At 38.8% G+C, this 24258-nt stretch overlaps 1 protein-coding gene across 4 annotated transcripts in view; it reads left to right on the top strand.

Annotated features, from left to right (window-relative positions):
* Positions 1–24258, top strand: part of sdk2a (sidekick cell adhesion molecule 2a) — a 172904-nt gene that overhangs the window by 677 nt on the left and 147969 nt on the right. The gene's annotated exons all lie outside the window — the stretch shown is intronic.

Here is a 24258-nt window from a genome sequence, read left to right as displayed (position 1 = left end):
CGCTCACAAGGTAGTGATGTGTGGGATTTATGGAAAGAACCCAAAAGGAATGCTAATGGAATTTCAGTCACAATTTGGAACCAATTCTAGTGGGATCCAACAGGAACCCCACATGAATCCTGTTAGAATTAAACAAATCATTCATGGATGAACTAACATTTCCAGATTATTATTTTTTTAAAAGATGTCATCTCATACAGATTTTAGGGCTAGTGCTAAATTTTGATATAAATGTTTTTTTGTATTTCTTTTTGGAATGAAGCAGTCTTTATTTAACAGTGAAGTCTGGAATATGATATTTGCTGCTGAATATTTAGGTGATAACCTGGCAGATGTGATTGAAATAATAACCTGTGGTCTCTATATGACCAACATGCCCCATCACTTGTAGAGCAATCCCAAGGGATGGAAAAAAGCTATCCAGCATTAATACTGCACATTACAGTGCATTTCTTGGATATAAGTTTGAAAAGAGAGGTCTGTTCGGAGAATGAAACATGTATCTCAGCTCACAGGTGATCAGATCATTGAAAATGCCAAATGCAATAATAGATGCAAGCTTTTTAAAGCGATGGTATGTATCTTGTTGAATGGAAATCATTAATTTGCTTCTTATTTCAATTATCATGCTTTCTTGCCCACTTAGGCAATACAACGATTTTGCTAACATTTGGCCAATTTGAGATATTCGGCTATTTCACATGTCAGTTCTTAAAGCTCAAATTTTTGGTTTGTTTATATTTGTTAGTAAAATTCTAAAATAAATAGTAAAATAATGAATTACTATATTAATTATTTTGAGTTAAAGTATATACATATATACATTTTTTTGTGAATTATTTTGGTTATTTATTTAAGTCAAGTGTATTTATATAGCGCTTTTCACAATATATAAATGTGTGTGTGTGCGCACTTGTGTGTGTCCTGTTTTCTAGATAGTAGTAAAAAAAATCTAATTAGAGAAAACTGTTAACCTGACCGTTCCTGATCCACAATTATAACAATTAATGTCAACAAACAATCAAATATGCCTATAAAATAAAACATCAGAACATGAGAATGTATGTTGCTTTAAATTGACTTGAAGAGCAACTAAACCAACAATTTAATTGCATAAATATCCCATCCATCTCCCTGACTCTCATACCATCGCTCGTTCGTCCAGTTCGTCCTGAGGGTATTTTACCTTTGACAGGGTGTTCTTCTCTGTCCACGGGGTGCATTTCTCATCTATTAACTCCTGTAAAATAATGGCCCTGGCAAACGTAGGAAGATACAGCCCAGTGATCCATCCTGTTTGACAGATCTTAAAGGACTGGCACTGGTGATTCATTCACTGTGAAGATGCTTGGATTGGCTGAGGTGCATCTGATCATTACAATGGTAAATGGACTGCATTTATATAGCGCTTACATAGACCTAATGGCCACCAAAGCGCTTTACATATTGCCTCACATTCACACACACATTCATACACCGACGGTGTGCCCTATACAATGCCCTATAGCATTGGAGTGCAAAAAGCGGCGTAATCCTTGAGCACGTCAGCCTTTGAACAGGCCACGTTGGGGTATAAACGATCCCCTATCTCATCTTAGAACCTTTCAGCCCCCCACCATTATGCATGGCACAGTGTTTGCTGACACTTATAAGCATCCTGTCATGGAGCGTATGCATACATTAGCACGCTACAGTCAAGGTCTGTCCAGTGTTTGTTTAGCGCTGTTCAGGACTTCATTGTGTTTCCTCGTATTGATTAGATCCCTGTTTTCATCCTTAAGTGTACTTTCGATGCCCTTGGACAGCTTTAAGGGAGCTTAGCGGTAACTAAAAGGAAACCCAGCACTTTGGTCAATGGCTAGAAAAAGCTTTCTGATCCCCTTTCTCCTCAAGTCCTCCTCTGGTGATCAATTGCTCGGCTCCACTTGGAGCTGCCAGACTTTGCAACCCCGAATGACCAAATAGGTACCAGTCACAGAGGGTGGCTAGAAGCAGCAGCAGCAGCAGTCGCAAGGCTCTTTCTTTCACTGAGGGTGGCATCAACCACCATCGGGGAGCAGCGAGCCTCTGATGCCCGACGTTCCCCCACGGGGCCGCCGCCGTATTTGTTCTGAAGCTTCCCGCTAATGAGTATCAGCGTGACTGGCACGCAGGGTATACAGCAGAACGAGTTCAGTCATCCTTGCCTAGCGTGGGGAACACAGAGTATTCCATAAATTAGGAAGGCTCAGAAGCTGAAGGGGTCCCTGGAGAAGAGGATGTGTCATGTGCTCGTTTTTTTTTTCCATCCAGAGGCTGAAGATGTTTCTCGTGCTGCGTTTAACAGCTATCGGGGCTCTAATTCCACCTGGATACCTGATAGAGTCCGCAAAAAGAGACAGCTCCTGCAGTGTGACACTTATTTTGCGCTCATTGAGAAGCGGAAACCCTCCTTGTGGGGTTATCCAACTTCAGAGTGAGCTAGCATTAAACCAGTGCACAAATGCTTTTCGAACACTTGAAGAAAAGTGGCAGTATTAGTTGTCAAAAAGTCAGTACTGAAATGAAAAAAAATGTGACAAAACCAGCATTTCCAGCATTTTGAGCGCCGTTGAACAGATTCTTAGACACCTCTGATTGGCCGTTGTGTTGAAATATTAGGGATTGATAGACGCCACTTTTAAACGCTCCTGTGTGTATCTGCGTTAGCGCTCGATGAAGAGTGTCAAAACAAAATGTTTTTGCAGCGTTGATCACAGATATATACTTAGTTCATCAACACGATGGCCAATCAGATACATTTATTTTGTGTGTGTCAACACAATGGCCAATCAGAGGTGTTTAAGAATCCGTTTAACAGCACTCGTTTAACATAATGCTAGAGGGAAATGCTGGTATCGTCACATTTTTTAAATTTCATTACCAACTTGGTAGCGAAGTCGGTACTTTTTGACATCTCTAGTCAGTATGCCCAGTATGAGTAACACTCAGATTACTTTTTCCAAGTAACTTATAAAATAACGCATTATGGCCTGTTCACACCGTTCACGCCTGTTCGGCGACGTTTAACGCGTCGAGATTGAAACAAAGGGCGCCAATGTAAGTGTGCACACCGACGCGTAAAATGCATAAAATTTCCTAAAAAAAAAAAAAAAACGCCTCGGGTTCGTTTTTTTTTTTGACGCGCCGCGTCAAAAACTATCCGACCAATGAGATTGGCGCTTTTGCTCACGTGTTTGGAGCTTCTGAAGGGGGCGCTCAAACACAAAACGGTCTTGCCGAGCACACATACGGAATGGAGAAGAAGATATACGCCAAGTAGCGTCACTGCCGTCTACACAGCCAGGAAGAAATAAGACGAGGAAGATGCAAGGCAAGATGAATGTAGAGCTGCTGTTCTCGTTGGCGTTAGAACATAAATAACTATATGACAAACGCGACAGGGACTACAAATACAAACATCTTGATAAAAGATAACTGTTATGGAGTGGTATTGCAGAGCAATTGGGCGCCATCTAATGTCAGGGAATGAATTTGCAAGTTCACTCGGCTCATCGTCAGCGAAAATAGCTTGGGTGTGAACACAAAAAACGCATTGAAAAACACTAGCGAATAACGCGCGCTGATATCCGTCCCAGTCTGTACGGGCCTTTACATTAAGCGCCATCTAATGTCAGGGAATGAATTTGCATGTTCACTTGGCTCATCGTCAGCGAAAATCGCTTGGGTGTGAACACAAAAAACGCGTTGAAAAACGCTAGCGAATACACTTTTAAACTTTTAAATTTACAAGTAATTTTTTTAAAATAAGAAAAGCACCAAGCCCAGCCCAGATGAAAAAAAGGTAGTGTAACGCATTACTTTCAATAAAAAGGTAACACAATTTGTTACTTTTTTAAGGTGTAACACGCTATTGTAACGCATTACTTTTTAAAAGTAACTTTCCCCAACACTGTGTGTGTGTGTGTGTGTGTGTGTGTGTGTGTGTGTGTGTTTTTCCTTGGATTTTGAACTAATCCTTACTGTCAGATCGCAATTTTAATACAATGTCTTTGTGGCACTTTGTTGCATCATATGACAGCTGTCAGCCATCTTTAAATCTTCTGATTATATTTGATAATCCTCCATGCTTACAAAAATGAATTCGGGTGGAATCCACATCTTTATGCGATTAAAACGGCCCGCACTGTTGTTTAAGCTGGATAATGTGTGCACGCAGGCATATGTCAAGACGTGGACCGCCAGTCATTCAACCACATCGACAGAGTCATGTAAATAAGGAGGGTCTGACCCATTTGCCTCAATAGGAAATTCAAGCCACAGTCGTAGTTCGAACTCGCCACCGTGCGGATGTTCCCCTCCTTTGAGGGCACCAGTAAAGCTTGTTCCCTCATGAACACATGGGACTCGAGCGCTGTTTTTGATGTCCCAGATGGGCCATAATGAGCACGAAAGACCGCAGCTCCCTTGATGCCCTGTCATAATTATGTGCCCGTGCACCAGTTGCTTCGTATTTATCTGAACGCGCCGTGACACTTATTTAATTAAACATCTTGGAAGCAAGGTCCCGGCATGGCAGCAGATGTCTCGTGAATTTTTGACAAAACGCACAGCGTTTTCTGCGAGCCCTAGCTGCGACAGCCCCAGCACACGGCCCCCGCAGGTAAAACAGACTGACAGCCCAGCTCCTGTTATCCCATGCCGTCTACACGCTAGCTCTTCCTCGTTCCTCACCACTGCAGTCTGCTGATGTTTATTCATACAGTCAGTAGACTGAGGAATGAATAAACGGCTCAAAATGAGGCACGTCGACCTCTGCAAGGCTCCGTCTGTTTGTTTTTTTCTTTTTCATTACTGGATGTCAAACTTTTCTTCCTATCGGTTGCGGTGGCTCACGTTAATCTGCCTCGAGACCAAATGCGATTGTAGCCTAATATTAGAGAACCTGTAGACTGACTGTGCGGAGCCTGTGTCTCGCTCCAGGAGGCTTTTAAACGGACTCGTTCGAGCGGTAAAACTGTTTGGATAGTGGAGAATGGAAATATAATCAGATAAGTTTAGACTTTAGGGCCCCTGCCTAGTAATTGCAGAGAGCCTGAGGGGGTTTGACTGTCAGTGTTAGTGTGAGGCCAACGAGAGTCAGATCTAGCGTTGCATCCATGAATCCCGGCTTCTAATGCAGTCCCGGAGGAGATCCGACTGCTATCTGTTCGCTGCGAGCACGCGTAAGAGCCGGTTTCATTATTCTGCCGCAAATGAATGGCTTTTCACATTACGCCTCTGGAGCGGCATTGTTATCTTGCTTGATTTCGTCTCGGTCGAAATAAGGATTAATTCATAAGGCTTTTTAAAATTCTGTGTTAAACCGAATTTCTACAAACATCATTTGGCTCCGGAATCTCAGGCTGGCTCCAATCAGTAAGGAAGCAGTTTCTGCCAGCGACCAGCTGCTGCTCGCTTGATGATGATAATGAGAATCCTTCAGTTTTGTAATCGGCTGCTCTCTTAATATTACCACGGCGTTCGGCTTTTACTACGACATTATTTATGTAGAGAGCGTGTCTGTTTGTTCACAATTGCTACAACAAAGTGCTTTAACTCACAGCTTCAGCGTGTTATCACATTCAATCAGATACTAGCACAGCTCTTGAAGGTTGACGCTGGTTATGTTTTGCTAATAAAATGTTTGTGCTAGAAGAATAGCATGATAGCTTTATAATGTCTGCTCTCATCTTATGAACTTTTGGTATGTTTTGCACATGAGCAATATGGTTTTTAAGCATTTTCAATGTGGATGAGCAACTTCTGGAAAAAGCTTGAAAACTTTTCCCAGACAGCAACCTAGTGTCGGCACAGATCTGGCGCACATCTGGCAATGCACGTGTACGTACCAGATGTGTGACGGATCTGGGCTGAACTGATCGTCTGAGCGTTTTGAAATGTATCCGGATTAATGTAGTTACGTTTAATTTTGCAATGTATTTTTTTTTCACCCTCTTGACAAGACCATTATTGCATATTGTGTTTTGAACACTGGTCTCCATTGTGGGATATTGACAAGATGTCTGGTCAGAATGCTTGGATTACAAGCTAGACATGCAATGAACCACCATAGAAATCATGCTGGTCTAAACTAGTCTTGCCTGCAAGGTTTAATTTTGAGAGTTTTGGATATCTGACCTTTAAATGTGTGCACGGTTTGCGACATTAATGATATTACAAAATGAATGATATTGCTGTAGAAAATATACACCACCATTTTAAAAGAAAAACATGTTCACATGTTTGCATGAGTGAGATATTTATTTCTAGTGTACCCTTTCAAAACATCTCTTCCGCTGTTCTCTTCCAAGTCAAATTAAAATGAATAATCACAGTTTACTTGAGTGTAATATTTGGCAGGATGCTAAATTGACTTCTGTTGGTGCAAATTTGCTTATGGAAAATTAAGTAAACAAAACTTTTCACGAATGTTAGGGGAGCGCGGGGCACAACGTAACGTGGGGCTAGTTGTAACACACTTGTTTTAAATACTTACACACATGCTAGCATGACGAAACTTGGTGTATTTACTAGTTGCCATTTCAACACTATATAGAGAATCTTTGTAAGATATCACAGGACATTTATTTAACCATAGCAAAAGTACATTTCTTACTTAAGTACATTTTTCGTCTCTATTTTTTGTGTTTATTTAAAATAAGACAAATCTGATATTATTTTAATCTCCAATCTGTTGTTTAACAGTTGATACAGTTCTTTAACGCTTCGCTAACTAGCAGAAGACACTAGCAGGGTTTAGTTGTGTCCATGTTGTAACACTGCGTTACAATGTGCCCCAATTAGAAATATGCTGTTATATTCTATACTTTTATGAATTCTATTGAGAAAAGAAGAGAAACATGTAAATAAAGACTGAGAGTCAATGTTCAGAAATTATTCATTATTATTTTGTTTTGAACTATGCCATATAGCTGTGTTTTCTGATGTGTTTGTTGTCAAACTCAAAAATTAGTATATTTTTAATTATTAAAAAATGCCATTATTTTATATGAAAAAGTTAATAATTGTATTTTATTAAGAAAATATTTTGGTTTGACTTGTATATTTTTTTGATTAGATCAGATAGCATTTTAAGCTGTTATATGGTGATGTTACAATGTACCCCACCTATGGGGCATGTTGTCACATTTCACTTCCATTCTTTCAGGGTAAATCAAAAGAAAAGTATACACTGTATTAATAAAACAAAACCACATAATTGTAATAGACATGTGGTAAATTAATATGGGGGGGAATTCTCTAAACCCTAAGTAGATTTACATATATTGACAAAGTCGAAAAGTGTTACGTTGTGCCCTGCTTTTGACGTGGTTGTATCTGGTTTTATTTTCATCACGTATTTTCTAAAACGTTTTTAATATTGAACAATACATGAATGGTTGCAGATAGGTGCATTGGACACAATATTTCAAAGGGAGAAGAAAGAGAAATGGCTACAAAACATGACCAGCTATTTCAATAAACGTTTCATATTTCTTAATCTACTACAGTGTGCAGTATTCATCTCTCTTCTAGACCTTATTTCATCTTCTTTTTTTAATGTTTTACTGCCAGATGACCTAACTGCAACCAAAATTCAACATTGTGCTGTAAATGTTCTTTAATCAGAATATAATGATGCCACTGAAATGACTTTACTTTCTGAGGTAACCAAAAAGTGTGACATTAAATAATATGTACCAATAAGATCAAGCCTACATTTTCTCTTCTCTGGATAAGGCTTTGCTCAGGACATGAATTCAAATCAATCTCCAAAGAAAAGAAGGCTGTAATAGAATCTTTACAATTCTGTTTTGCAGGCAAAACATTTGATATTTAAGGTGGGTCGAAACAGAAGCTGAATGCTAGGATGAGAGGCATGTCAATAATGAAATTCCTGCCTTTGGAGAAAACTCATTATTTCAGGGCTAGTTTAAATAAAAGAGCATCAGCTTGAGTGAATTTGGTTTTCATTTTCTGGTTGTTTACTGCAACTGAGAAGGGGGAAACGCCAGTGGTATTATAGGCTTAATAAACGCTCTGCATGTGCATTTGCTTCAAGGAAATTTGCTAAGAGCTCTGGGCAAATTTCGCACAAGTCAAAATGGAAATGGCTGGTGTGTGTGTGTGTGCGTGTGCTTATGAAGTCATTATGTGGTGAAGGTTCTTTCTGAAAAGCCTCAATGTACAATGAGCGTCTCTTAAAGAGACCTTGGCCGCTGACTTGCTTAGCATCGAAATGAAATTAGCAAATCTATCAAAGCGATCTTGTCGTGGCAAAAGTCCTTTGGAAAGGAGAAAATTCTGACAAAGTGTCATTTTCCTCCCGCGTACAAGCTTGTTTCAAGCCTCTGGGCTGTTTCAGTGTCAACATTTAAACAACAGAAAGCTTGACTGAAGGAAAACAGCAGCTAGAAACAAAGCCCTCTACATCTTTTCCCTTATTCAGCGTCATCCTCCTGGGAAACTGGGAGTGCATTCTTGTGTTGTGAATAAAATAGCAAAGTGGCAACACGACCGGATGATAGAGACATTGATAGAAAGATTGAAAAGGTGGGGGGAGAGGCGAGAGGAAAGCAAAAAGAGATGCAAGCCTCATTTTTTTTTTCTTCTTCTGAAAAGCTCCAGCGCTGTGAACCCATTTATGTGCACAAAAGACAGAGCTCTGTTGTTCTGGTCGTACATGCTCAAAAAAAAAAAAAAAAAGGTGTTCAATCCAAGCCCTACCAATCACAACATGGATAATTTTACCCATAAAATAATCTTCTGCTCTCCATTCATCAGAGCTTTTTCTCTCAGTAACAAAAAAAGCTCTCAGCTCAGAGCAGTGCTGCGAATTGTGAGTAACCTATTGTAGATTTTAGGTTTAAGATCCTGTGAAATTGGAGTTTTGTGGATTTTGGTCCATGTCTGTTATATTTGAGGGTGTCTACACTGTATATGCTGCTATATTACTAAAAGTTTACCAAACAAACTTTTCATTACTTTTCATAAGAGAGCTTAACAATTACAGTCTTTGACTTAAGAGAAAATGGACCAAAATTAATGATAACTCATCTTGCACTCATAGAACTAAAACATTTTTACATTCTAAAACATTTTTAATATAGAACAAACAATAGGACCTCTGATTGTTTTGGTTGCATTATTGCTTCTCTCAGAATGAGAGGTGTACTCAGAAGTCATTTTGAATATCTTTCAGTGATCTCCCACCCCCCACTTCAGATTATTTTCACCCCCAAGAAGGGGGCTCTGTCATCACTCCCGTTTTTTCCAGGTTTCTCCCATTTTTTAGCCCTATCTCCCGGACTCGTCCCGGTTTGGTATTTCTCCTAGTAAACTCCCGTATTTTGTGTGGCCCAAACTCCTTTATGAATAATAAGACCAATATGTTTGTCTAATGTTGACCAGTTTTATTAAATGCATTATCTTCACACAATCCACACACCATATACAATTTCAACCCGTTTGTCATCTCAACCTGGCAACCTACACCACAGTTGTGAAGTCGCGGAAAGCTCAACCCGAAAGCGAGAAACCCCTCCCCCTTTCCCCCAACGCACCGAACGGTCCCCGCACAAAACTCTCAGATTTTGAAAACCCAATGTTTACAGGTTTAGCTCCTCGATATGTCTTTATCCAAAAAATATGGACCTTACTGTAGTCCATACCTGTCAACACTCCCATTTTTCCCAGGTTTCTCCAATTTTTTAGCCCTATCTCACGGACCCTTCACGGTTTGGTTTTTCTCCCGTAACTCCTGTAATATTCATGGCCCAAACTAATGCTGACCAGTTGCAGATCTTGTATTAAATGTAGTGCTTTTAAACGATTAAAATATTTAATCGCGATTAATCACATTAATATCATAGTTAACATTTTTATCTACTCTAAATGTCTCTTGATTTCTTTTTGTCCCATTATTTTTCTAATTTTAATGCTCTTATCAACATGGAAAAGTGGATCGGCTTGCTTTGTGCAAATGTTTTTTTTTTTTTATTGAAACCAACATTAGCATATAGCCTACAGTGTTCAATTTCACACTAACATTCTCACTTGGAGCAAATAATCTGTCAAAGTAACACTGTCCATCAATAAAAGGGTGAAAGAAATACTGACAAGGGGCTCGTTCTTCGTACGTCGCTAACTCAGTTAGCTGGATTTGATTGTTGGCGATTTGCCATGATCTTGGATCGTTTGGTTCTTCGACGCTCATCCTGGACTTGCTGTCATAGCAACAGGTCCGTCAGCTTGAACCTGCTCGCGAGCAGGCTTATTTCATGTAAACAGGATTAGATCGCGGCTGATACAGGAAGTCCTTTAGCGCAGTGTGACAGTGTAGCCTAATTTCTGAGATTTATTTTTGTTTTCTCGTGAAACGATCGTCGTGAGGGTGTCGTTTAAATACATTATTATTTTGTTGGAAATGCACATTAATGGTCGTTTCGATATCGGGCTTCAACAACAGCACAAAATGTTTGCATTGCCCTAAAATTATTTGCGAGTGGCTTCCTTTACACTATTGGAGATGCGGAGAACTTGATAAGCTTTCTGTCGTGCCATTCACAAAGTAGTGCTCTTAGTTTTTTTTTTTTTTTTTGCCAACTTAGGGTATATTATAATTTTTAATGAAGATAATGCAATCATGATGCCGATTATGCCGATGCCTATTATGACTTGCAGTCCCTCAGGCTTAATTTACGTGATTGGTGCCATACACTGTTAACTACACACATGTTCCCATCAAGGCCTCAATGAAGGGATTTTGTGAGCAGAAAGGGGGCTTATACAGTGCAGCCAAATTACTATTACAATTTTTAATATTCCAGATTTGGAATATTATATCACTTTTTTTAAAAGGCATTTGACTGAGTAAAATCTTTTAGATGGTGTGTGACCATGTTCTATAGCCTATCACAAATCAGTGTGAAAGCAAAATGGCCAGGATCTGTGCATGACTCAAGAATTTTAAGAGATTCACATTTATGAACATTATTTGAACATGGTAAGGAAAATTATAAATATCAAACTCACGGTATTACATACACTTATGCTGAGAACTGCATTTTTCCATTAAACAGGTGATTACAACAGGATCCTGCATGGAGACAGGTGTTTCATGACCCCATTCCCTGACCCAAACCCCAGACCAGTTACAATGCAGCTCTAGGACAAGGGCACACAATGACATGAGCTTTGGCCAACTAAAGGGAAGATTTCAATGTCTAAAAACCCTGAGGGTTGCACCTGACAGGGCCTGTGACATTGCATGTGCCATGTTACACAACACTGCCAACATCAGAAAAAGAAAAAAAAAATGTTTAATTAAGCCTAAAATAAAAGACAAGACAAATTTGCAAAACTCTGTTTGCTTAGAGTTTTATTTCAATAGTTCTTTGTAAAGAAAAGCCAGTTATTCAGTCATCTTTTTAAAAGATATTAAGGTCAGTAATAGTACTCTGTGTGAAATAGTGTATTTTACTCTGAAGTTTATTTTGAAGCAACTCTATTTCTAGTGCAATTTTTTCTTAGTCAAGTTCTGTTTCTCCCCCTGATTTTTGTTTTTTCAAAATACTCTGTTGAAGACTCATATAGGGAACAAATGCAACAAATAACAAGCAAAAGTTGTCTACACTGCCCACCCCTGTATCACTGCTGTGTGCAGACTCGTCTGTACATGCGGACTCCTGTCAGAAATAATAGGCATAGGCACAAGTATAAATCAATTAAAGCCATCAATTAAATTAAAGTACTTCCTCCAAAGGACAGTCATCTGAGAAGTTTTCTTCACTCTCCAGTGCAATGTGATTGATAACTCATGGCAAAATATTTTTACATTAACATACGTTTATCAGTTTTTACTTTCACAAGACAAAGCAATTTATCATTACTCAAGATTTAACAGTTGAAATGACTAAACCAGCCAATTTGGATTATAGGTCTACTTCATTTAATGCAGCAACACGTTATTTCACAGTGTACAAAGATAATTTAAATCTCATTTCCCAGTGATGAAGGTGTTGCTGCTGCTGGTCCCTGATGTGGGTCTGGAAGAGCTGAACCCAGCGATGCCCTTCACAACAGGCCAATTCACATTCAACCCAAGGGTCAGCTCTTCTGCCAGGGTCAGGAGCATCATTATTAGTTTTTTCTCAGCCTTTTTCCTGTTTGCTTTTATAAACAGACAATCATTTATTTAACAGTGCCTTTTTAAAAGAGACTAGTAGGCCTATAAGGCCTAAAATTACCATTAAGTAGAATATTTTTGTACCTCACTTTCACCATGTTTATTATTATAGTGTGGTGACTCGACATTACAATGAACAAAGTAATTATGAAATTATGAAAATAAAAATAAAATAATAATAAGTTATTAAAACATCTATGGCCACCACAAACGCATTTAATTTGTCTTCTACTTTTGCCAGCACTCTCTCCTGGCTTTTGCACACTTTGAGGTGTTCCCTGGCGTTTTAATTAAAGACTGAAATTCGGCATAACCTTGCATTAAAAGCGCTTGCTCTGCTTGGGAGAAAAACTGGGCGTGTTCTTTGGCCATGCTGAACAGCCAATAGCAGCGTTGCTGATCACTGGTTCTGTTATCGATACATGTCCCCTTTTATACCAACGCGAGAACGCGCAGTTATCTCAGATAACTCAATCCAGCGATACTAATCATAAACAACAGGTGTGTTCGAAGAACCCAATTAGCCGGATCATGATTAGCACGATGATATCATCTTAGATGTCTCATTTGATCTCGGATGTTTTAAGCAACGTACGAAGAACGAGCCCCAGGTCCTGATATTGACGAGGGGGCGGAGAATTCGCATCAGCTGTGTGTGTGCTTGGCCATCGAGTGGTATTTCAGACTGCTGCGGTGATAATAGCTCAGTTCACAACGACAAAACACACAGATAACTTTGGTCTTGTCAATGGAACCGTTTGGCAACTTTTTAGTAAAGTAAAGTTTCCGTTCAGAATCTTATTGGCATCCTTTTCGGAGTCTCGCCCTCGTCATCCACTCAAATGTAACGTTAACCAACTATTTGGCCGGCTCGCAGACCCAAACAAGTGTGTGCGTCGTGCCTGTTGTTTTGTTTTACGGTCTTGCTAGATCCGCTTGCGCTTTGGTCAACGAAGCAACAAAACGTCCTCGTGCGACGCAAGCCATTGAAATGAATGGGTTTCAGAGCGCAACGCCACGCATGCCGCTTCCTGTTGCAAAAGCACGTGAAAAAAACGACAAAGTTTGCTAGGCCAAAAAGGCTGTTAATCGCGCGATTAAAAAATTAACGCCGTTAAAATGGGTTCGCGTTAACGCCGTTAATAATGCATTAAACTGACAGCCCTAATTAAATGCATTATTTATTTATTTATTTAGTACAGGGACAGTGCATATTCATAAACATTTCTGTCAATATGCCAGAATTAGCCTAAAGGCTATTTTTCATCCGCAGTCCCTAGACAGTTGGTAAGAGTCACCCTAAAAAAAGAAAAAAATTACATAGTTCATAGCACTAAAAAAATTTAAAATACATTTAGTAAAATATCTATTATGTTAGCATATATACTCTAAACACATCAAAACAACAATCGGACAAACATCACGTAAAAAACATGACAACATAAGGAAAAAAGTCAACAGTGTGCAACGAGAGCATCTGTAGAAATAGGCTAATGTTGGCAGATCTGATGATCAATAAGCCATTTTCTTAACTGAATTTTAAATGAACTATACGTGTTATATTATTTTATATTCACACAATCCACACCATATACAATTTCAACCCGTTTGTCATCTCAACCTGGAAACCTATAGCCCAGTTGTGCAGTAGCGGGAAGCTCAAACCGAAAGCAAACTGTCCCCGCACAAATCTCCCAGATTTTGAAAACCTAACGTTGAGAGATAGGATTTAGCTCCTTAATGATGTCAGATAGGTGTTGTGACAAAATGACCTATTTTGGACACCGAGTGCAGACTCTGGAGAAGTGACTCTGGAGTGACTCTGGAGACTGGGGTTAAACCCTTACACTGGGGTTACGTCTGTGAGCGACAGAAAGACATTTCTGAAAACGCGGCACACCCATCGTGGCTGTGGATGGAAATGTTTTAGATTGAGAAGTCCCCCCCCCCCCCTCCACCCCCAATCCCCCATCCTTTGGCAGTCCGCCTGGACGTTTGCCTGGCTGGGAGCCGCTGGCTGCATCTCAATGCCTTGTGCTGGGTATTGATTAGGACAAACGCTGAGCTCTCCCCACCAGCCCAGACTCGGCTCGTGCGGGAATGTGTGGCTTTTTGATGTCACTTGTGTTTCTCTTTCTTCCATCTCGTCTGCACTTCTTCAAATGCTAGCGACGTAGCGAGCCGTCTCGTGCGCTCGCTGTTTCTTTGCATCGCACCTGCCTTGCAAAACAAATCGACTGCTGCTTTGAGGTGGGAACTCACGGGCCCCCCCGGTGTGTTTCTGAAACTGGTGCGTGTGTGTTCACACACATGTGTGAGTAGGCCTATACTTGTACAAGGCATGCAGAGAATATTCAAATTTTGTTTTTCAACCGCAGTCGCTATAAGAGTAATTCCACTCAAAGGTTTGATACTTATCATGCAAAGTCATGGTATTAAAGGGGAAAGTTCACCCCCAAAAAAGAAAATCCTGTTATTATTTACTCACACTTGTGTTGTTCTAAACCCACATGCTGTTCAGTGGAAATTTAGAATTTCCATGCACTCATTTGCATACATCAAGATTTCATAGTAACTGTGTCAAGCTCCAAAAAGCGTCATAAAAGTAGGCCATATGACGCTATAATCCAAGTCTTATGAAGTCATATGTGAGGAACAGACTGAAATTAAGGTTATTATTCAATCATAATTTTCTCATACAGTAACAGAAGCCTCAAAACATTTCTCAGAAGTCCTTACTAATCCTAGTGAAATGAAATTTCAAAGTGCAATATTATGCTTTTGAACTTTCGTTTAAAAAAAAAAGTAAATTATTATTGTAAATATTATCCGTAAGCACGTTTTTCTTAATTGAGTAAACACCGAACATTAAACCTAAAATAAATCTCGAAAAAGGTATGATGTTTTCAAGTTATTATTAAGTCAGTAATAAAGAACATTTTATTTGTTGATATAATCTTCACGGCATGATATTAACCCTTATGCTGCATTAGGGACATTTTTGGTCTTTTGCAGTTTAATTTCTTTGACCATTTTGGCTGTTTTAATGCAAATGGTATGAAATTTGGCAAAATTGTGACTTTTTGGATACATGTAAAAAATGTAATCCCATTTTGCAAAATATGTAACACACACTGTGTAGATCAAATAGTAACACTCAGCACCATAAAGACCAAAAATGGCCCATTGAAACCCATTAAAACGTTGTTTAAATCTGAGGCTGTCAGTAATACATGAAACATGATTTTTGCACAAACATCCTTTCATTTTGAAGCAAAAGCATTATATTTGCATTATATAGTGTATTCCACCAGATGACGTCACTACATATATATTCCCTATGGGTGGAAATGCACCTTATTTTAGGCAATAGGCAATGTTTAATAGGTGGCCATTTTTGGTCTCTAACGCGCTAAGTGGGATTTTTTGCAAAGTGGGACTGTGATAATCCAAATCTAAAGTTTTCTCTTTGCATTTAGTTTATTGAAAATAATTGAATTTTTGTGTTTTTTCCTCTTATACAAATCGATGGTTTCGCAAACAAAACTGGTAATTAAAGGGTTAAAATCCTGAAATTGAATACATTTTTGGTAGTTATGATGAGGACTGATGCTGGTTAAAAGATTTAACTTGGTAAAAGTGGAAAATAATAATAATATATAATATTTTAGGCAATGTTTAATATGTTGCCATTTTTGGTCCTTAATGCACTCAACGGTGTTAAAAATCTAATGCAGCACAAGGGTTAAATAAAACATAAATTATTGTTTTGATTCTTTAAATAAAAGTACTTATTAAAGATACTGATGATGTTTTTTTTCTGATATGATGATTGATTGAATACTTGTTAGGCTGCAAATAAATGTCCAATTGTTTGTTTTGTTTTTGTTCTTTCATGAGCTGTTCCTTCAAGTGGAATGGCCTTCCACTTAGGGAGATGCACATTTTGTGGTTATTTGTATGTCGTTTTTAATAAATATAAATATACTTGTAATATAATGATTGATCTCCTCAAGCAGGCAAAGATTTGCCTTGGGACATTACATTTGGTTTTGTTTTGCATTTCACCGCTGCATGGACACTAATTGTGAGTGTCTTACAAACTGACCAATTTAATGTGTTAATAGATTAGCGACATTTAATTTGGACTGTTGTTATTACAACGAGGTACAAGACCCCAAGAAAAGTCAATTCCAGCCTGCGCCCTGAATGATTTAGCGAGGGTTAGCGGAGCTAGTGAGGTTAAATGGAAAAACTGTGGTGCATTTCTATTTGCTCCTCTTGCAGTAATGAATACTGACAGAGATAAAAGAGACCGTGTGCAGATATTTATTTTCATTTCAAAGCAGACTCTAATAAAAGTCTTCATTGCCGTGAAACGAATAAATCGATGCCGAAACACGTGCTCTAAAACAGACGCGGATAATCGTGCCGCCACACGTCAACCCTAAATTGCCCCTCTGGTTTCAGCATAAAGCACTTTTTTTTTCCGAGTTTGGTCGTGAAACTTTCCAGAAGTGTCAGTGTTTCCAGTAGGCTATTGAGCGAACTGTATTCACCATGTCCACCATTAGAATCAAGTCGGGTCAACAACAAAGCATGTCTGAAACAGAGAGATACTCTTTGTAAAATAAATCCTTGTCATGTTGGTGCCTGTTTATTAGAGAGATCATACAAAGGAAGAAAAAAAACACTCATTTTAGACAGACGGAGAGATGAAACGAGACGAGTGCACTGGAGAAGAGATATTGATGCAGTATACAGTTTTGCACATCCCAAATTCACCCTTGATCCAATGTAGCTCAGAAAGCCTGTTTGAGCGATTGGCTCTGAAATTGTGTGTTCTGTGTCATGAGGGGTTTTTGCTATATACCAAAATTTCAGTAGCAAATTCTGCATTCTTCATTTCAATACCACAGCAAAAATTAGTATGCCGTAGAACACTTTCTTCTGTATTAATATAAGTAATAAATGAAAACATTGACATTTAGCCTTCAGGGTTTTCTCAGATAAGTAAACATGAGGAATTATTGTAGAGAAGTAAACAATTAGTGATAAAAAGGAACAATGAATCAAATTTGATGCAACAGCGATATAACAAAGACAACCAATTAATAAACAGTGTTTCTCACATAGTCAATTACACATTTCAAGTATTCGATTGAACATTTAGAAGTGTAAAAAAAAATGCACAAAAGTTTTAAGTTGATATTTTCAAGTATTAAAGGATTAGTTCACTTTTGAAAAAAAGTTTGCTGATAATTTACTCACCCGCATGTCATCCAAGATGTCCATGTCTGTCTTTCTTCAGTTGAAAAGAAATTAATTTTTCAGAATTTTTCTCCATATAATGGACTTCAGTGGGAGAACCAAATGGTTCAAGGTCCAAAAGACAGTTTCAGTGCAAACTTACATGAATGTCACATGCAGGGCCGGTTCTAGACATTCGGGGGCCCATAGGTAAAATTTATATTGGAGCCATCATGGTTCAATGACTTTATGTCAGTCAGCTGCAGAAACGTTTCTTTTTGAAATGGCACCATTAATTGGCTGCATTACAGATGAGTAACAATGTATCCAATGCACAAAGAGCCAAATTATTCGAAAGTAACAGCAAGGCCTTGGTGAAAAAAAGTAAAATCTTATTCAGCCCACTGTTTAATATGTTCATTATATAGACGAATCCGGCGAAACTACCGGAAGTAAGCGGGGCGCCATTACTGAGCTGTTGCTGGGTAGCGTTGCGCCATTGCCTTCTATTGTTTTAGTTGCAACTTGCGTCCACTGGAATAAACAGCCCGCGATTTACGACTGTCACTAACGTTGCAACTTTACCCCTTGTATAATGTCGAGTGGGTAAACAGTTTCCGTTATAAATTGTTTCAATGGTGGCAGTAAAATTTAAATTTTGAAGAGAAAACATTGTGAATACCCCGGGTCGACTGCCCCTGTCTGGTGCCGTACGGTTTACACAGATTTCCTAGGCGAGTACAAGACGCGGACATTCGCGCATAATAACAATTATTTAATGACATAAGTAAAAACATATAATAAATATGTGATATAGTGATCAGCAAAATCTCTTTCCATGGTTTAAAAACACTAATTGGTCGATATTATGTATACTTTCTAGCTGTAACGTTATTTGAAAATGAGATAAATAATGGACACAAAGGAAAAACATGAATTTGTTTAGTTGATTTCATTCATTTATTTATTTATTGTTGCCAAATGGACAGATCTTTTTTGTAGTTTCCTCGTTAGCAAATGTTAGCCTAGCTAGCTTGCCAACTTTGCCAAGCTATTTTCATAAATAATCTGTAAGATCGTTTGTACCTTCATCTGTGACTGGAGGCCACTGTCTAACATCATCAACCCAACAAGTCATTCTGCCTGGCTGTAGCTGTCATCGAGGGTGCTTTCGCGTTATCACCGAGGTTTGTTTACATACCGGTGCATATGTCTATGCCGGTGTAACAGCTCAGTAATGGCGTCGCCACAAGATGGCAGCCTACACAGAACGCTCGTCGGATTTGTCTATATATAGGCTCAGCCTGCACAATTAAATGCAATTAACTGTGATTAGCACGATCACGCAATTAATAGGGTAACATTTTTGATCATTAAAAGCATCCAGTGCAGAAATCGCCCTCTCGACAATTCCTCAGTATTAGATTCATCCTTGCCGCAAGCTATTTTTATAAAGTGACGGGGACAAAATCTGTCATTCTTCTGCCTTTCTTGCAGTTAAGGACATTGGGCTTGCATTGAATCTCTATCCATCTGGCTTAGTTAACATTGTCCTTACCTCTCGGCTATAAGCTCTTCTCTATATTGGCTACTGTAGTTTGTTTTCTTGTGAATGATCCTGTAGAACTCCCACTCTCTCTGATGCGATTTGACAAATACATCGGGGGCACATGAAAGGTCACGAAGGGAAGAAACTGCAAGTTCTCCAGATTAAAAAACAAAGAAGTCGCTAGCTGAAGGGAGAGGCTGTTCGCGTCACAGTGAATCAGTGCAGGGCTGGTGATCCGGGTGAAACTCTGTCACCGGGTCTCCCGACTGGTCTGCGGGGGCTCTGGATATAGCGGCGATTTGTTTCTAAGAAGCATCCTTTTGTCTGTTTGAACGTGTTAGGAATGGAACGAGCATGTGAGGACCTTTAAGATACATACAATGAACATATAGAATCACATGCAGTACAATGACCTTTTTCTTGCCATTCCTTTGAGAGATTCATCAAAGAAATCCCAACTGCAACAGGCACAGTGTTTGTTCAAGCGTGTATTTTTTTTGCATCACCAGAAGCTTCAATCAGAATTGCATTAAAGGTAAATATTTCATCAATTCATGCATTCCCTGTGAATCAGACCTATGACCTTAGCATTGCTATAGCGTGATGCTGCAGGAATAACTAGTTGAGAAGTCTGTTTTAAAGAGTAATTATGGGTCGACCGGACACCGACCAGAATCCTGAAGGGAATTTAATTAATAATAGAAATATTATGCACAGCAGATGATCTCTGAAGTACGTCAGTAGCCATGCGAGTACGTCACTAGCCATGCAGTTTGCTACAACCCTCTCCTGTCAGTTATGTTTTTAATTAATGTCTTCCTACATATTGAGTTTAATAGATTTTTTATACAATTTAGCTTGATTATTAACCACACTTTTTAACTAACCGGCTGTTATAACTAAATGACCTAGAATAGCACTTAACCAGCATATGAATCAATGACAAATAATAAAGGGAAGAATGCATTGACGTCACTTTCCCGCCGGAACAACCCCCCTCAGCCTGACTGAGTGGCAAAAGATCTGCTGCGTGACTGGATTTAAATGTTGGACTCAATATAGTGTTCCTTGCAACTTACTAATGATCCAGTGATCCATGGATATTGACATGCAGCCAGGAATCGTGTTGCCTGACATTTATGTTAGCCTGATTTTGACACTGGGGAAATAAAAACAATATAGACTTAAACATAGGCTAAAGCAAATTTGCCTGTGGACGCTTTATATAAATACAATATAGGTAGGTCTAAATCAGGGTGATCACTTATATCAGTGTTATACACTCACCGGCCACTTTATTAGGTACACCTGTCCAACTGCTCGTTAACACTTAATTTCTAAGCAGCCAATCACATGGCGGCAACTCAGTGCATTTAGGCATGTAGACATGGTCAAGACAATCTCCTGCAGTTCAAACCGAGCATCAGTATGGGGAAGAAAGGTGATTTGAGTGACTTTGAACGTGGCATGATTGTTGGTGCCAGAAGGGCTGGTCTGAGTATTTCAGAAACTGCTAATCTACTGGGATTTTCACGCACAACCATCTCTAGGGTTTACAGAGAATGGTCCGAAAAAGAAAAACATCCAGTGAGCGGCAGTTCTGTGGGCGGAAATGCCTTGTTGATGCCAGAGGTCAGAGGAGAATGGCCAGACTGGTTCGAGCTGATAGAAGGGCAACAGTGACTCAAATAACCACCCGTTACAACCAAGGTGGGCAGAAGAGCATCTCTGAACGCACAGTACGTCGAACTTTGAGGCAGATGGGCTACAGTAGCAGAAGACCACACCGGGTGCCACTCCTTTCAGCTAAGAACAGGAAACTGAGGCTACAATTTGCACAAGCTCATCGAAATTGGACAATAGAAGATTGGAAAAACGTTGCCTGGTCTGATGAGTCTCGATTTTTGCTGCGACATTCGGATGGTAGGGTCAGAATTTGGCGTCTACAACATGAAAGCATGGATCCATCCTGCCTTGTATCAACGGTTCAGGCTGGTGGTGGTGGTGTCATGGTGTGGGGAATATTTTCTTGGCACTCTTTGGGCCCCTTGGTACCAATTGAGCATCGTTGCAACGCCACAGCCTACCTGAGTATTGTTGCTGACCATGTCCATCCCTTTATGACCACAATGTACCCAACTTCTGATGGCTACTTTCAGCAGGATAATGCGCCATGTCATAAAGCTGGAATCATCTCAGACTGGTTTCTTGAACATGACAATGAGTTCGCTGTACTCAAATGGCCTCCACAGTCACCAGATCTCAATCCAATAGAGCATCTTTGGGATGTGGTGGAACGGGAGATTCGCATCATGGATGTGCAGCCGACAAATCTGCGGCAACTGTGTGATGCCATCATGTCAATATGGACCAAACTCCCTGAGGAATGCTTCCAGCACCTTGTTGAATCTATGCCACGAAGAATTGAGGCAGTTCTGAAGGCAAAAGGGGGTCCAACCCGTTACTAGCATGGGGTACCTAATAAAGTGGCCGGTGAGTGTATATAGCCTATATGTATCATCATATCTTTGATCCAGCCCTAAAACTTTAGTTTTTTTTAGTCAGTGTTTATTAAAAAACATCCAATAATGCAGAATATGCAATGATAAATATTTAATTGATGAGTTGTTAATATATATATATATATAACAATACAACATATATGGGTATGGTTTTACTCCTAAATTCCGCATATTGACACAAAATGATAACTGCAAATCCACCTTTCACTGACTGGAGAATTGCTGCCATCCATTTGCTCCTCTTTTATAGCAGTCTGTAAAAATATAGCTCAGATTTTTTGTCAAATCTAGTTGTACAGTCAATCGCAAAGCTCTTTCCCACTTTTTATGTGTTGTGTTTGTTTTTCGCAGCATTCACGCTGAAAACAAATACAGCCGCTCGGTCTTTTTGCCACTCACTGTGAGTAACTGCAGGCACTCCGGCCGACGGTGACGTCACTCGCATACACTCTATAGCGTCCAAGATTAAAAAGGAAAATAATTATGATAATAAAAATAAAAAAAAATTATGAAAAGCATTTTCATAAATATCATAAATTATTCATAAATATTTTGTTTGGGAGATGCACCACATGACATTTTACAGCCAGAAATAACGTTGCTCTGTCATAAAAAGGTCAAATTATGTGAGACGCACAGTCAAAGGTCAATGAGGGGATCAAAATGAATTTTAATTCAGAAATTACAAACATGCCCATAATATTAGAGGTGCATTCGAGCCACCTTTGTCTATATCGTCAGATTCCTGGTTAAAAATATTATATTCTCCTGACAATTTTTGGGAGGGTTTTCTCCTCACAAAAGCCCAAAACAGTACCATATATGCTTGTGACCAGCATATGTACAAAGTCAGAAGCTGGATTGATGCTCCCCTGATGAATTGTGTTTTTATGTTAGCATTTCATTAGCCAAAGAGGAGCTATCAGCATGAGGCAGACAGGAAGGTGATCTGACAGCTCCCCCCTAACCTGTCTATTGATCCTACAGCCTCATTAAACCTCTTATCCAGTGGCTTTCACACACCCGGGCCTGTCATCGCTCTCAAAGCTGTCAGGGCCCGAGCAACAGTCAGATCACACACACACACACACACCCAGGCAGTTTTCGCAAGCAAACATGCAAGGTTGTGTTTTTAAAAAAAAGAAGAAGCAGCTTTAATCATGGCACAACAGCGAGTGGAGCATGTCAGCATGCCCCTCCCCCCGTCTGAAAGCGTGCTTTATTAAAGGAGTCCTCAGCGAGCGGCCCGTGGAGAATGTCGTGTAGAGCTGGTACAAAAGACGGAGATGAAGTCCAAAGAGTGCGTCATAAAACACTTCGTTGAAACTTTTCATTCATTAAAAAGATGAGACACAGTTGAACTTCTCGCTAGAGCTTTTTATTTGTGGCTCACGCAACAAACTGAATTGTATTTGGTTGTCATAAGTGTATTGAAGGTGACCGGAGGTGTTTGGCACCGCCGACGAATCAAAGCAAAACTTTGGGAATAACCTGAATTGCTTGACTTTGATGATGAGTGTGATTCATAAAGCCTTTGGCTAACATCTTGATGTAACGTCATCTCGGGATCAAATCTGAGGCGGAATCCTAATTTACATACTATTTATTATCCTATCCCGCATGATAAAATTATAATGTCAAAGCTACCTGGATGATATATTTAGTTTAGGGGATTTTTGACGTGGACGTTCACTTGTGCTTTCTGAGGTAATATTGCAGACAGATTTGCAACAGTCTTCTGATGCAGACTGTATCTGCATGTATGTGAATTCGGGTTGTGAAAAGAGGTTGGTGCAACCAAAATTTCGATAACCACATTTAAAACTACTTTGCTATTGAACATTACTGAACATCTGTCATGTAAATGAAGAGGCTATATATGAATTAGGGCTGTCAAACGATTAATCGCGATTAATCGCATCCAAAATAAAAGTTAATGTTTACATGTGGGTGCTCTGTGTATAATTATTTAATATATATAAATACACACACATGCTTGTATATATTTAAGAAATATTTTCATGTATATACTGTATATAGATTTATATATAATTTATATTTTATATAAATATAAACATTTTATATATAAATAATATTTTTTCTTAAATATACATGCATGTGTGTGTATATATATATATATATATATATATATACAAAATAATTATAAACGGTGCACCCACATTATTATTTTTATTATTTATTTATTTATTATTTTTTTATTTATTTATTATTATATTAATATGTAAACACAAACTTTTATTTTGGATCCGATTAATCGCGATTAATCGTTTGACAGCCTTAATATGAATTATTATACAAGAACAATACATTAATTAATTGAAACTTATTAACATAAATAGAAATATATTCACAAGTTGTACATTCAAAATTGTACATGACTTTTGAATCATCATTTGATACTGATACAATTTTTGTTTTGTTTTTAAACTTTAATATTGATTTGCTACCAAAGTCTTGATACTTTTGACATTCTTTCAAGACATTACTGTTTACTACTGTTACACTACTTTTCAAAAGTTTGGGGTCAATAAGATGTTTTTAATGTTTTTGAAAGTCTCTTACACGACATCATTTTCAACTAAAATCTGAAAAGTTTTGATGCATGTTGGTCATTCATTTACACAACAAAGATGCTTATAGGGGGCCTGAAAACACAGACTTTTGAGAACGGGTTTCATTTATGCACGTTTATTAAAATAAATCCGTTA

The sequence above is a fragment of the Pimephales promelas genome, chromosome 3, assembly GCF_988280905.1.
Source record: "Pimephales promelas chromosome 3, fPimPro1.hap1.1, whole genome shotgun sequence".
Lineage (NCBI taxonomy): Eukaryota > Metazoa > Chordata > Actinopteri > Cypriniformes > Leuciscidae > Pimephales > Pimephales promelas.
Note: the sequence above shows the minus strand (reverse complement) of the source record. Positions and strands in the feature narration are given on the sequence as shown.